The sequence below is a fragment of the Salmo salar genome, chromosome 01 (genome assembly GCF_965601325.2).
Source record: "Salmo salar chromosome 01, fSalSal1, whole genome shotgun sequence".
NCBI lineage: Eukaryota > Metazoa > Chordata > Actinopteri > Salmoniformes > Salmonidae > Salmo > Salmo salar.
In genome coordinates, this window is record NC_138291.1 from 8,099,067 (window position 1) to 8,114,670 (window position 15,604).

Consider the following 15,604-nt stretch of genomic DNA (forward strand, 5'->3'; position numbering starts at 1 on the left):
GTATATTGAAACACTGCCCCTTTGGTCGTTTTATCTTGTCTGAAAACGGGGTGGTGTGTGTGTGTGTGTAGATAGTACAGCCCCAGTATATTTTATATTAGTAATCTTGTTGTTTTTAGTCACACCTTTTCAGCTCCACACAACCCCTCCCATCTAACTCAGAACACCATCCGGTTTTAATTTCTATTTGCCATATTTTTCAACTGTGATGTTTCACAAAAGTTCTGAACCTTTCTATTCTCATAGTTTCTACGGCTTTTAAATACACTGCTCAAAAAAATAAAGGGAACACTTAAACAACACAATAACTCCAAGTCAATCACACTTCTGTGAAATCAAACTGTCCACTTAGGAAGCAACACTGATTGACAATAAATTTCACATGCTGTTGTGCAAATGAAATGGACAACAGGTGGAAATTATAGGCAATAAGCAAGACACCCCCAATAAAGGAGTGGTTGTGCAGGTGGTGACCACAGACCACTTCTCAGTTCCTATGCTTCCTGGCTGATGTTTTGGTCACTTTTGAATGCTGGCGGTGCTTTCACTCTAGTGGTAGCATGAGACGGAGTCTAAAACTCACACAAGTGGCTCAGGTAGTGCAGCTCATCCAGGATGGCACATCAATGCGAGCTGTGGCAAGAAGGTTTGCTGTGTCTGTCAGCGTAGTGTCCAGAGCATGGAGGCGCTACCAGGAGACAGGCCAGTACATCAGGAGACGTGGAGGAGGCCGTAGGAGGGCAACAACCCAGCAGCAGGACCGCTACCTCCGCCTTTGTGCAAGGAGGAGCAGGAGGAGCACTGCCAGAGCCCTGCAAAATGACCTCCAGCAGGCCACAAATGTGCATGTGTCTGCTCAAACGGTCAGAAACAGACTCCATGAGGGTGGTATGAGGGCCCGACGTCCACAGGTGGGGGTTGTGCTTACAGCCCAACACCGTGCAGGACGTTTGGCATTTGCCAGAGAATACCAAGATTGGCAAATTCGCCACTGGCGCCCTGTGCTCTTCACAGATGAAAGCAGGTTCACACTGAGCACGTGACAGACGTGACAGAGTCTGGAGATGCCGTGGAGAACGTTCTGCTGCCTGCAACATCCTCCAGCATGATGGGTTTGGCGGTGGGTCAGTCATGGTGTGGGGTGGCATTTCTTTGGGGGGCCGCACAGCCCTCCATGTGCTCGCCAGAGGTAGCCTGACTGCCATTAGGTACCGAGATGAGATCCTCAGACCCCTTGTGAGACCATATGCTGGTGCGGTTGGCCCTGTGTTCCTCCTAATGCAAGACAATGCTAGACCTCATGTGGCTGGAGTGTGTCAGCAGTTCCTGCAAGAAGAAGGCCTTGATGCTATGGACTGGCCCGCCCGTTCCCCAGACTTGAATCCAATTGAGCACATCTGGGACATCATGTCTCGCTCCATCCACCAACGCCACGTTGCACCACAGACTGTCCAGGAGTTGGCGGATGCTTTAGTCCAGGTCTGGGAGGAGATCCCTCAGGAGACCATCCGCCACCTCATCAGGAGCATGCCCAGGCGTTGTATGGAGGTCATACAGGCACGTGGAGGCCACACACACTACTGAGCCTCATTTTGACTTGTTTTAAGGACATTACATCAAAGTTGGATCAGCCTGTAGTGTGGTTTTCCACTTTAATTTTGAGTGTGACTCCAAATCCAGACCTCCATGGGTTGATAAATTGGATTTCCATTGATTTATTTTTGTGGTTTTGTTGTCAGCACATTCAACTATGTAAAGAAAAAAGTATTTAATAAGATTATTTCTTTCATTCAGATCTAGGATGTGTTGTTTAAGTCTTCCCTTTATTTTTTTGAGCAGTATATAATTTTTTTTGCTAAAAGTACCAGTCAAAAGTTTGGACACCTACTCATTCAAGGATTTTTCTTTTTGTACTATTTTCTACATTGTAGAATAATAGTGAAGACATCAAGACTATGAAATAACACATGGAATCATGTATTAACCAGAAAGGGGGGGGAATGTTTATATATATTTTTTTAGATTATTCAAAGTAGCCACCCTTTGCCTTGATGACAGCTTTGCACGCTCTTGGCTTTCTCTCAACCAGCTTCATGAGGTGGAATGCATTTCAAATAACAGGTGTGCCTTGAGTTAATTTGTGGAGTTTCATTTCTTTAATGCGTTTGAGCCAATCAAATGTGTTGTGACAAGGTAGGGTTGGTATACAGAAGAGAGCCCAATTTGGTAAAAGACCAAGTCCATATTATGGCAAGAACAGCGCAAATAAGCAAAGAGAAATGACAGTCCATTACTTTAAGACATGAGTCAGTCAATGCCGAATATTTCAAGGACTTTGAACGTTTCTTCAAGTGCAGTCGCAAAAACCATCAAGGGCTATGATGAAACTGGCTCTCATGAGGTCCGCTACAGGAAAGGAAGACCCGGAGTTACCTCTGCTGCACATAATAAGTTCATTGGAGTTACCAGCCTCCATAAATCGGTAATCAACTGCACATCAGATTGCAGCCTAAATAAATGCTTCAGAGTTCAAGTAACATACATCAACTGTTCAGAGAAGACTGCATGAATCAGGCCTTCAGGGTCGAATTTCTGCAAAGAACCCACTACTAAAGGATGATAATTAATAATAAGAGACTTGCTTGCGCCAAGAAACACGAACAATGGACATTAGACCGGTGGAAATATGTCCTTTTTGGTCGGAGTCCAAATTTGAGGTTTTTGGGTCCAACTACTGTCTTTGTGCGACGCAGATTAGGTGAACGGATGATCTCCGCATGTGTGGTTCCAACCGTGAAGCAGGAGGAAGTGTGGGGGTGCTTTGCTGGTAACAATGTGATTTATTTGGAATTTAGGGCACACTTAACCAGCATGGCTACCACAGCATTCTGCAGCGATACTCCATCCCGTCTGGTTTGGGCTTAGTCCCACTATAATTTGTTTTTCAACAGGACAATGACCCAACACACCTCCAGGCTGTGTAAGGGCTATTTGACCAAGAAGGAGAGTGATGGAGTGCTACATCAGATGACCTGGCCTCCACAATCACTGACCTCAACCCAATTGAGATTGTTTGGGATGAGTTGGACTGCAGAGTGAAGGAAAAGCAGCCGCCAAGTGCTCAGCATGTGTGGGAACTCCTTCTAGGCTGTTGGAAAAGTATTCCTCATGAAGCTGGTTGAGTGACAGCTTTGCACACTCTTGGCATCAAGGCAATGGGTGGCTACTTTGAAGAATCTCAAATATGAAATATTTTTTCTTACTTTCGTTACTACATGATTCTGTATGTGTTTTTTTCATAGTTTGATGTCTTCATTATTGTTCTAGAATGTAGAAAATAGTAAAAATAAAGAAAAACCCTTAAATGAGTAGGTTTTTCCAAACTTTTGAGGTGTGTGTGTGTAACGTTCTATTGGTTACAATTATTTTAAGAGGCTTAACAGAGAGAGGGGTAAGCGTGTCTTTCTCATTGAGGACTCTCTTTGATAGATGGACAGCTCTTCAGAGACGGCACCATAACACTACGGGGACATCAGATTACTGAAATATTATGGGGACTGTAAAAATATCTGAGCACTGAAGTTGGTGTGTGTGTGCACACGATCCATCTTCTCTCCCTCCTGTTTCTCTTGTCAAGAAGTTCTCTATAATTTAATGTTTTTTGTTTGTCAATATTTTGTATATCTTTGTCAACATGTTTACGACAAGCAATGGGGAAGATATCAGAACGGAGATGTTAGGGAATAATAACATATTGTACGGGATACATTTGTACTGTAGTGAAGCCGTCTCTATAGTAATGCATGGTCTCTTTCATGATCATGTCAAGCGTCACTTACTATGAAAATGCTGGGATGTTTTTTTTTTTTTCTATCAAAATGTTTCATGTAATTATGATGCAACTATGATGGTGATATATGGATTAGAATTATCATACTGAATATTAAGGCTATACTCCATAAAACAAATATTGCTAGAACCTATTTCTTGAATTCTAAACATCAGACGTTTTGATGTCTGTTTATGACCATCATAATACCTCTTATGGAAAGTACCTTTACAGGCACTTATGGTACATTTAGACTGAGAATAGTATTTAGTTATGGTAAGGGGGGAATTAAGTATAGACAGTTTATAATTGTAACGCCTTAGCAGATTATAAAAAAAAAAAAAAAAAGATCAGCCTTTATGTGGCTAAAGGAATAAAATATATACTGTTTACAGGAAACTCACTCTACATTAAAGAAAGTTGTGTGGAAAAAAAGGAAGAGGGTTTAATCTAGGATTACATGTAAAATGTTCTGTCATGGACAAAGGACCTCAAGGTGTGGTGATATTAATTAACAAAAATGTTGATCTGAATGTGCCAATGGTCCGGAATGATTTGCGAGGAAGTTGGATCCTTTTGAATATGAAAGTGGATGAAAAACAGATTTGGCTAATTAATCTATGGTCCAAATCAAGATGAGCCATAATTCTTCGAAAATATTTATGCCAATTTATTGAACTTACAGGCAACAAACGATCAAATCATTATGGTGGGAGACTATAACACAGTGTTATGTACCTCAATGCACCTTGCCCTAAGGAGATCACAAATGTTATGGACACATTTAGAAATATTGTATATTTAAAGACAAAAAAACCTGACCTAGTGAGATCTTCATGGATGAGACTTATCAAGCTAGTGGTCTTGACTGCTTCTCTCTTTCTGGCTTGCATCAAAGGTTAAAGTATTGATAGGGGACAGAATGCGATTGGATCATCTAATTGACATAACTCATTCAGAATTTCCACGTGAATGTAATCAGTCTACTTGAGGACAGTTTAGTCAAGACAAAATAATTGTAAAAAAAATCCAGTAATAGGTTCAGCAAAAACCCTTTTTTTGATTTTTTTTTTTTTTTTTTATGTCATTCAATATTAATCAACAAGCAGTTTCTGTCTAAAGAGACAAGGGAAATACATGAACTATTAGTACAGGTAGATGGCAATAAAAACATTACTACAGATATACAAAATCAGTTAGATTAACAAAAAAAAAATAACTGGCGGAACTTATTCAAGAATGATCTAATGTAATCTATTACAAAAATAAAGCAAACTGGATGAAATATATGGAGAAAAATGCACCAAATTCTTCCTGAATCTCCCGCACAGTAATGCTACCAAAAATAATTAGCAGTAACTCGTTAGACTGAGCCACCTATGATTCTAAGAATATTTTAAGAGGACGTTAAGTAGATGTGAAAGAGAACCTCTCACCCTCTGAATGACAATTACAATAAGGAATTCTTTCCAAATAATACAAAACATTTAAAATTCACAAATGGACAAAAAGATCTGTGCCAAGGCCAAATTACAAAGGATTACCTTTTTTGAGGCTATTAAATCCTTTGTCTGGAAAACCCCCGTTTTTAATACATACAGTTGAAGTCGGAAGTTTACATACACTTAGGTTGGAGTCATTAACTTCTATGTGCTACGTGGGACGCTAGCGTGCGGGACACAGCCAGTGAAATATCAGGGCGGCAAATTCAAAACAACAAAATGTCATAATTCAACTTTCTCAAACATATAACTATTTTACACCATTTTAAAGAGACACTTCTCCTTGATGTAACCACATTGTTCGATTTTCAAAAATGCTTTACATCGAAAGCAAAACATTAGATTATGTTAGGAGAGTACATGGACAAAAATAATCACAGTCATTTTCCAAGCAAGGACATGTGTCAATAAAACACAGCTATATGAAGCACTAACCTTTGACGATCTTCATCAGATGACACTCCTAGGACATTATGTTACACAATGCATGTATGTTTTGTTCGATAAAGTTCATATTTATATACAAAAACAGCATTTTACATTGGCATGTGATGTTCAGAAAATGTATTCCCACCAAAACTGCCGGTGAATGTGCACATCAATTTACAAAAATACTCATCATAAACGTTGACAAAATATATAACAATTAAAGAATTATAGTAGACTACTCCTGGATGCAACCGCTGTGTCAGATTTTAAAATAGCTTTACGGAGAAAGCACATTTTTCAATATTCTGAGTACATAGCTCGCCATCACAGCAAGCTATACAGACACCCGCCAAGTTCGTGCAACCTAAACTCAGAATTGGTATTATAAATATTCTTACCTTTGCTGATCTTCGTCAGAATGCACTCCCAGGACTGCTACTTCCACAAATGTTTTTGTTTGAAATAATCCATATTTATGTCCAAATACCTCAGTTTTGTTCGTGCGTACAGATCACTTATCCAAAGGCATAACGCGCGAGCGCAGAACCAGAGACAAAGTCAAAATGTTCCATTACCATACTTAGAAGCATGTCAAATGCTGTTTAAAATCAATCTTTAGGGTATTTTTAACATACAATTGAGATAATATTCCAACCGGACAATAGCATATTCATTCAAGAAGAAAAAGAAGGAACGGCGCGCTCGCGGGATCGAGCATATCCCTTTGTTGCCAGGCAGTCCACTCAGTAACTGAGCTCCTATATTCTGCCCAGTGACAGGAGAATGCTCAAACCACTTTCTGAAGGCTGTTGACAGCCAATGGAAGCCTTAGGAAGTGCAATGTGACCCCACAGAAACTGTAGTTTTGATAGAGAATCAAAAGGACTACAATTCTCAGACCTTTCCACTTCCTGGTTGGATTTTTCTCAGGTTTTTGCCTGCCATTTGAGTTCTGTTATACTCAGACACCATTCAAACAGTTTTAGAAACTTAAGTGTTTTCAATCCAAATCTACTAATAATATGCATATTCTAGTTTCTGGGCAAGAGTAGTAACCAGTTTAATTTGAGTACGTTTTTTTCATCTGGTCGTGAAAATACTGCCCCCTACACCCCAACAGGTTAAAACTCGTTTTTCAACCACACATTTCTTGTTAACAAACTATAGTTCTGGCAAGTCGGTTAGGACATCTACTTTGTATGACAAGTCATTTTTCCAAGAATTATTGTTTAGACATATTATTTCACTTAGAATTTACTGTATCACAATTCCAGTGGGTCAGAAGTTTACATACACTAAGTTGACTGCCTTTAAACAGCTTGGAAAATTCCAGAAATTGTCATGGCTTCAGAAGCTTCTGATAAGCTAATTGACATCATTTGAGTCAATTGGAGGTGTACCTGTGGATGTATTTCAAGGCTGTCCTTCAACTCAGTGCCTCTTTGCTTGACATGAGAAAATCAAAAGAAATCCGCCAAGACCTCAGAAAAGAAATTGTATACCTCCAACAAGTCTGGTTCATCCTTGGGAGCAATTTCCAAATGTCTGAAGGTACCACATTCATCTGTACAAACAATAGTAAGCAAGTATAAACACCATGGGACCACGCAGCTGATCTTGGAGGGCTGGCGGTTGGGAGCTTGGGCCAGTGGCTGATGGCTTGCTGGTTCGGGTCCCCGTTTTGACCTTGTGGGAGATCTGTCGATGTGCCCTTGGGCAGGGCGTTGACCCTGGTTGCTTCTGTGGGTTGCTCTGGATGGGAGTCTGTAAGATGACAATGTAAATATTGAGCGGCTTCACTGCAAATAGAGTGTATGTTTTTTAATATAAGAGTTTTGTATACATTTAATTTGGAAAATTATGTTTTGAATCCAGTGTTTCAGCTCATAAACCATGTGCCATGGAATCAGTACATCAATCTATTTTTTTGCAATCTATATGGCACAGCTGTGAATTTGTTGGTCCTTTAAAAAAAAAAAATTCAACTGATATACTTTCACAATTTTTAACCAATTTTGGTCTAATGTAGGGCTGACAGACAAGTTCCTTACTTGCCTCATCCGTTTTTGTCGTAATGCTGCAATTTAGTTGGTTGCGATTTTGGGTAGAGCATACATTTCTATGTTTTTTTTTTGTTAGCTTCATATGTGGCAAACTGTTCCCAGAAAGTTGGAACCTCAGAATCATCTAGAATGTAATTGTATGCTGTAGCGTTAACCCTTCACTTGAACTAAGGGGCCTAGCCCAAACTATGCATTCGGGCAGGTAGCGTTCTACTGTCATCCGCCAAACCCAGATTTGTCCATCGAACTGCCAGATAGTATGATTCCTCACTCCAGAGAACACGTTTCCAATGGCAACATGCTTACTCCACTCCACTCCAATGGATTTGGCTATTTCAACCATACCTGTTGCTGACAGGTGTATAAAATCAAGCGATTTTATTTATTTAACTATTCAAGTTGGTAAGAAACAATTCTTAATCACAATGACGGCCTACCCTGGCCAAATCCTAACCCGGACAACGCTTGGCCAATTGTGCACTGCCCTATGGGACTCCTAATCACGGCCGGTTGTGATACAGCCTGGAATCGAACCAGGGTCTGTAGTGACACCTCTAGCACTCCCCTCGGGAGCCCTAGCAAGCTGCCATGCAATCTCCATAGACAAATATTGGCTGAATGGCCTTACTGAAGAGCTCACTGACTTTCAACATGGCACCGGCATAGGATGCCACCTTTCCAACAAGTCAGTTCGTCAAATTTATGCCCTCCTAGAGCCGCCCCAGGTCAACTGTAAGTGCTGTTATTGTGAAGTAGAAACGTCTAGGAGAAACAGCAGCTTATCCGCCACACAAGCTCACAGAACCGGACCGCCGAGTGCTGAAGCATGTAGCGCGTAGTAAAGCTAGCCTCCACTGGACTCTGGAGCAGTGGAAACGTGTTCTCTGGAGTGATGATACACGCTTCACCATCTGGCAGTCTGATAGACTAATCTGGGTTTAGCGGAAGCCAGGAGAACACTACCTGTCTGAATGCATAGTGCCAACTATAAAGTTTGGTGGAGGAGGAATAATGGTATGGTGCTGTTTTTCATGGTACAATGCACCCTAGTTCCAGTGAAGTGAAATCTTAACGCTAGAGCATTCTGGACATTTTTGTGCTTTCAACTTTGTGGGAACAGTTTGCGGAAGGCCCTTTACTGTTTCAGCATGGTAATGCTCTCATGCACTAACTTCTTATGGCTTGGGGGCAGTATTTTGACATCTGGATGAGAAGCGTGCCCAAAGTAAACTGCCTGTTACTCAGGCCCAGAAGCTAGCATATGCATATAATTGGTAGATTTTGATAGAAAACACTCAAGTTACCAAAACTGTTAAAATAGTATCTGTGAGTATAACAGAACTGAATAGGCAGGCGAAAACCTGAGGAATATCCATCCAGGAAGTGGGATTGTTTTGATGTGGGTACTTTTCAATTGAATGCCTATAGAGTTTCTAATGGGTTAGGACCCAGATTGCAGTTCCTATGGCTTCCACTAGATGTCAAGTCTTTAGACATTGTTTCAGGCTTGTTTTCTGAAAAATGAAGAAGAATGAGACCTTTCTCAGTGGACTGCGGTGCTGGTTTTGCGCACGTGACCAATTTGCACGCCCTTGGTTGTTTTTCCTTTCTATTGAATATGCTATTGTCCGGTTGAAATATTAGCGATTATTTAGACAATTGACAACCTGAGGATTAATTATAAACATCGTTTGACATGTTTTGACAAACTTTACCGCTACTATTAGGATGTATTCATCTGCATGTTTTGACCGCCTTTGAGCCAGTGGATCACTGAACAAAACGTGCCAACAAAACTGAGTTTTTGGGATATAAAGAGGGACTTTATCGAACAAAACGAACATTTTATTGTGTAGCTGGGACTCTTGTGACTGCAACCATATGAAGATCTTCAAAGGTAAGTGATTAATTTCATCGCTATTTCTGACTTTTGTAATTCCTTTACTTGGTTGTAAAATGTTTATGCTTTTGTAAGCGGGGCGCTGTCCTCAGATAATAGGATGGTATGACTTTTTTGACACCTGACAAAGCGGCTGGATTAACGAGTTAGTCTTTAAGCCAATGTATAACACTTGTATTTTTTATGAAATGTTTATTATGACTTTCTGTATTTTGAATTTGGCGCTCAGCAATTTCACCGGATGTTGTCGAGGTGGGTCGCTAGCGGGAAACCATGCACATAACGAGCAGTATGGCTGGTGGCATTGTCATGCTGGAGGGTCATGTCAGGATGAGCCTGCAGGAAGGGTACCACATGAGGGAGGAGGATGTCTTCCCTATAAGGCACAGCATTGAGATTGCCTGCAATGACAACAAGCTCAGTCCGATGATGCAGTGACACACCGCCCCAGACGACTACGGACCCTCCCTCCAAATCGATCCCGCTCCAGAGTACAGGCCTCGGTGTAACGCTCATTCCTTCGACGATAAACGCGAATCCAACCATCACCCCTGGTGAGACACAACCACGACTCGTCAGTGAAGAGCAGTTTTTGCCAGTCCTGTCTGGTCCAGTGATGGTGGGTTTGTGCCCGTTGGCGACGTTGTTGCCTGAGATGCCTAGTGAGGACCTGCCTTACAACAGGCCTACAAGCCCTCAGTCCAGCCTCTCAGCCTATTGCAGACAGTCTGAGCTCTGATGAAGGGATTGTGCGTTCCTGGTGTAACTCGAGCAGTTGTTGCCATCCTGTACCTGTCCCGCAGGTGTGACGTTCGGATGTACCGATCCTGTGCAGGTGTGTGTTACACGTGGTCTGCCACTGCGAGGACAATCAGCTCTCTGTCTTTTCTCCCTGCGCCGTCTTAGGCGTCTCACAGTACAGACATTGCAATTTAATGCCCTGGCCACATCTGCAGTCCTCATGCCTCCTTCCAGCATGCCTAAGGCATGTTCACGCAGATAAGGGACCCTGGGCATCTTTCTTTTGGTGTTTTTCAGAGTCAATAGAAATGCCTCTTTAGTGTCCTAAGTTTTCATAACCATGTCCTTAATTGCCTACCGTCTGTAATAGAGGTTGACCGATTATGATTTTTCAACACCGATACCGATTTATTGGAGGAGTTTAAATCTGTATCGGCTTTTTTTAAATCCTCCAATAAATCGGTATTGGCTTTTTTAATTGGCCAAATTTATATTTTATTTTTTTAATTTGATTTTATATTTTATATTAAATGTTTTATCTTAAGTTTATTTTTATATATTTGTGATGACAATTACAACAATACTGAATAAACATTTTAATTTTAATTTAATATAATTCATAAAATCAGTTTAGTCTCAGGTAAATAATGAAACATGTTCAATTTGGTTTAAATAATGCAAAACCAGTGTTGGATAAGATAGTAAAAGTGCAATATGTGGCATGTAAAAAAAGCTAACATTTTAAGTTTCTTTTTCAGAACATGCCATTTACATTTTTTTACTTTATTTATACAGGTTTTTTTCATTGAACATCTCTTTTCCAAGAAAGACCTGGTCCAATAGCAGTAGGGGGAACAACGTTTCATACGCAACAACTTACATACAATGTTTTTGTTGTACTGTATGTGGTAGTGTATGTTTAAAACACGAAAGTCTTGACTATAAACTGCTGGCCTAAAGACAATTACTCTTCTGTGTGTGTGTGTGACGATCTAGTGTTTAAACTCCCAACGAAACTAGATTATCACATTTTAAAATGTTCAGCGGAGAATTCCAGGACGACGGAGCTAAGTAACTAAAACTATTTCTACCAAGACCTGTTATAATTTTAGGTACTGTTTGAAGCAAATAAGAATGGGGCCGTAATTGATATTTATTTTTTGACCTGACTAAAAAAAGAACAGAGAAAATGGCATTTTACCCAATATGGCCTTTATAAATCTGTGTATACCAGTTTAAGCCTAGGCAAGGTCAATGACGACCAGCCAACAGCGCTGTAGAGATCACAATGATGTGTTATATGTTTTTGATTTGAAAATGAACCTGAGGGCTGCATGATGCACTGACTCAAGTGCTCTCAGGTAGAGAGTGTATCTCATTACTAAAATCTAAAACCACCTGTAATGTACATCGTACCAGCTCCTTCCTGGCCTCAAAAGAAAAACAAGCCTTAGGCCAGTAATAAAAACCTATTCTCAGCTTGAGCTTCCTTATCAAGTTCTCTACATGCACAGTGAAGCTCAGCTTATCAACCCACACACCAAAATATTTGTACACTTTAACTTGCTCTATAGTATGTCCAGCCAATGTAGCAATGACATGATTAGTAGTAACATGCCTGGCATTTGGAAATACCATTCATTTTGTTTTACCCGAATCATCTAGAACCAGCTTTAAATCATACAGATTCTGTTGTAGGATGTTAAATTGTCTTTGGGCATTTTCAAAAGCTAAAGATAAACTACTACCACATGAATAAAGAACAGTATCATCTGCATAAAAATGAACATCCGCTGTTTCAATAAGATCCCCAATGTTGTTGATATACAAAATGAACAACAGTGGGCCCAAAATAGAACCCTGCGGAACACCTGAGCACACCTCTATGGACTCAGATTTACAACCATCCGCCATTACACATTGTGTACGATTTTGATTGGTTTATAAATTACCTATCTAGAGCATTACCAGTAATTCAACAACATGAAAGCTGATTTGTTCCTTTTAACATGAGTCTTCAATATTCCCAGTTAAGGAGTTTTAGGTTGTAGTTTATTATAGGATTATTTTTCTCTATACCATTTTGTATTTCATTTACCTTTTGACTATTGGATGTTCTTATAGGCACTATTGTATTGCCAGCCTAATCTCGGGAGTTGATAGGCTTGAAGTCATAAACAACGCTGTGCTTCAATCATTGCGAAGAGCTGCTGGCAAACGCAGTAAAGTGCTGTTTGAATGAATGCTTACGAGCCTGCTGCTGCCTACCACCGCTCAGTCAGACTGCTCTATCAAATATATAAGCATAGACTTAATTATAATATAATAAACACACAAATACGAGCCTTAGGTCATTAATATGGTCAAATTCAGAAACTATAATTTCGAAAACAAAACGTTTTATTCTTTCAGTGAAATACGGAACCGTTCCATATTTTATCGAGCCACCCGCTCGGTAAAATACGGAACGGTTCCGTATTTCACTGAAAGAATAAACGTTTTGTTTTCGAAATTATAGCATCCCTGTCTAAATATTGCTGTTCCATTGCACAACCTTCAATGTTATATCATATTTATGTAAAACTCTAGCAAATGAATTAGTCTTTGTTAGGAAGAAATGGTCTTTACACCGTTCGCAACGAGCCAGGCGGCCCAAACTGCTGTGTATATACCCTGACTCTGCTTGCACAGAATGCAAGATAAGTGACACAATTTTCCCTAGTTAATATTGCCTGCTGACATGACTTGATTTTAACTAAATATGCAGGTTTAAAAAAATATATACTTGTGTATTGATTTTTAAGAAAGGCATTGATGTTTATGGTTAGCTACATTGGTGCAACGACAGTGCTTTTTTTCGCAAATGCACTTAAATCGTCACCCGTTTGGCGAAGTAGGCTGTGATTGATTATACTCAATGCAGGACAAGCTAGTTAAACTAGTAATGTAGTTAACGAGTGATTATGTTAAGATTCATTGTTTTTTATAAAATAAGTTTAACGCTAGCTAGCAACTTACCTTGGCTGCTTGCTGCACTCGTGTAACAGGTGGTCAGCCTGCCACGGTCTCCTCGTGGAGTGCAATATAATTAGTGTCCAAAAATGCCGACTACTGATTTGTTATGAAAACTTGAAATCGGCCCTAATTAATCGGCCATGCTGATTTTAAATCGGTCGCCCTCTAGTCTGTAAGCTGTTAGTGTCTTAACGTTCCACAGGTGCATGTTCATAAATTTTTTTATGGTTCATTGAACAAGCATGGGAAACAGTGTTTAAACCCTTTACAATGAAGATCTGTGAAGTTATTTGGATTTTTACGAATTATCTTTGAAAGACAAATTCCTGAAAAAGGGACGTTTCTTTTTTTTTGCTGACTTTGTCATATAAAATATATTCACCCCACCCAGTATTGTAATCAAAACTTATCAGAAAGCATGTAGTCCTTGTCTGACAGTGTAGTAGTGTGGGCTCAATAGCATCTCATTAGTGTGAAAGATCTTGAGAATCAGCTGTACATGTGATGGAAGAATGCACTGTGCATGCAGAGGGTTGCAATTCCATTGAGTTGGGGATAGTTTAACCAAAATATGCCACAGACCTAGAATTGACTTATGTTTATCTCACAAAAAAGGTTCACTCTTAAAGCAGTTTTTTTTTTTTTTTATGTTTTTAAATGAATTTAAGCTAAATTCCCCAAATTCCAGGGTGTTACTTCCCATGGAAAAATACCGGAACATTTCCGACCCTTTGCAACCCTTCTGCAGAAGTTAATATTGTGTGTGTTAGGTTATAGACAGTCAGTGTCCGTATTTTACTTTTCCATTTAACCCATCTGAACAGTACAATGACCTTGATGTGCCATTTTTTTAAATCCCATCTTGTGACTATTGAATTTGTATAGCGGCTCACAATACTCTCTCAAAATATATTCGTCAAACAATAGGCTTCTGTTCTGGCTCTCCCTTCTCTTTATGTTCAATTTCTGTTATTGAAATAAAATCCTACATTGTCCTTTTTTTTTTTTGCTTCCAGGATTGAAAGCATTTGGCTATTGGCGTGTATTTGACAAGCGTACAGTTGGGCCCTAAAGCTTTGGCTTATGCACTAACACCAGATAAAATTATAATATTAGATTAAAATAATGGAAGAAAAACCTAATTATAAATTCCACAATAATTATATATGAATGGATTTCCACAGCATTTTTCTCTTTATACAACCCGCCCTTCATCCACACAATATTTCATGACCCAAACCAGGCCGACCGTGGATATAACTGCGGGTTGCGAGTGTGATGGAGGGATAACACTTCACCTTTATGGCTCAGTTGGTTGCAACACCAGGGTTGTGGGTTCAATTCCCAGTATTAAAAAAAAAACGATTTAAATGCACTGTAAGTCGCTTCAGGATAAGGGCTAAATGACTAAAATGTACCCTGAAAGACTACCCTCTTGCTTTTGCCGTAGCTCTTGAGGAGCACAGGTTTGGCCACCCCTGGAATCCCTAACATAATCGGTCACATGTGTTTTTATAGCCATTCAGTGACCCAGATAGGAATGTATTATGTTTTTTTTTTTTTTTTATGTACCAGACAACAAGTTCAGTGTCACAAAACTAAACCCATGATCCACTGAGTTCATTTTGAATGTTTTGTGCGCAGCCCAGGGCCTCCTGTAACACCACACAGCACTGCGGACAGAGAGAAAGAGGGTGTAAGTCAGCTGATGTTGGGGCCATGGGATAACTGAGTGGGGTCCTTCATCAGCCCTGAGAGGTGTCCACAGCTCTGCCTGACTGAAACGCCAGTCATGTATGTATTCGTATTGTTCTGACATGAGCCACAGGTGTGACATACATTAAACAGTCCTGAACAGCAGATGGTATCGGTGGTAGGAAGCACAAACGCACCCGTCCGGTGTCGGATGTTTAGTCCAGAATACTGTCTGTACTTGGGCAAGGGATGAACATCAGTGAACACACCTGTGTGTGTCCTGTGGGATGCTGGTCTATTAGGCTGAGATGCTGCACGACACATTTTAGTACATCACAATGTACTAATTTTATACCCACATGAACATTCCTTACCCAGCCTACGGATATGACTGACCCTCCAAGATGCCCTCGTGTCTCTCTGTGTAAAT

At 40.2% G+C, this 15,604-nt stretch overlaps 1 protein-coding gene across 5 annotated transcripts in view; it reads left to right on the forward strand.

Moving 5' to 3' along the window:
* Window positions 1-15,604, forward strand: part of sh3yl1 (SH3 and SYLF domain containing 1) — a 60,694-nt gene that overhangs the window by 22,890 nt on the left and 22,200 nt on the right. Inside the window, exon 2 of one of the 5 annotated variants that reach the window (XM_045711012.2) lies at window positions 15,124-15,273. The exons of the other annotated variants lie outside the window; for them this stretch is intronic. The gene's annotated coding sequence lies outside the window, so the exon portion shown is untranslated. The remainder of the gene's footprint in view (window positions 1-15,123; window positions 15,274-15,604) is intronic. 5 annotated transcript variants of the gene reach the window in all.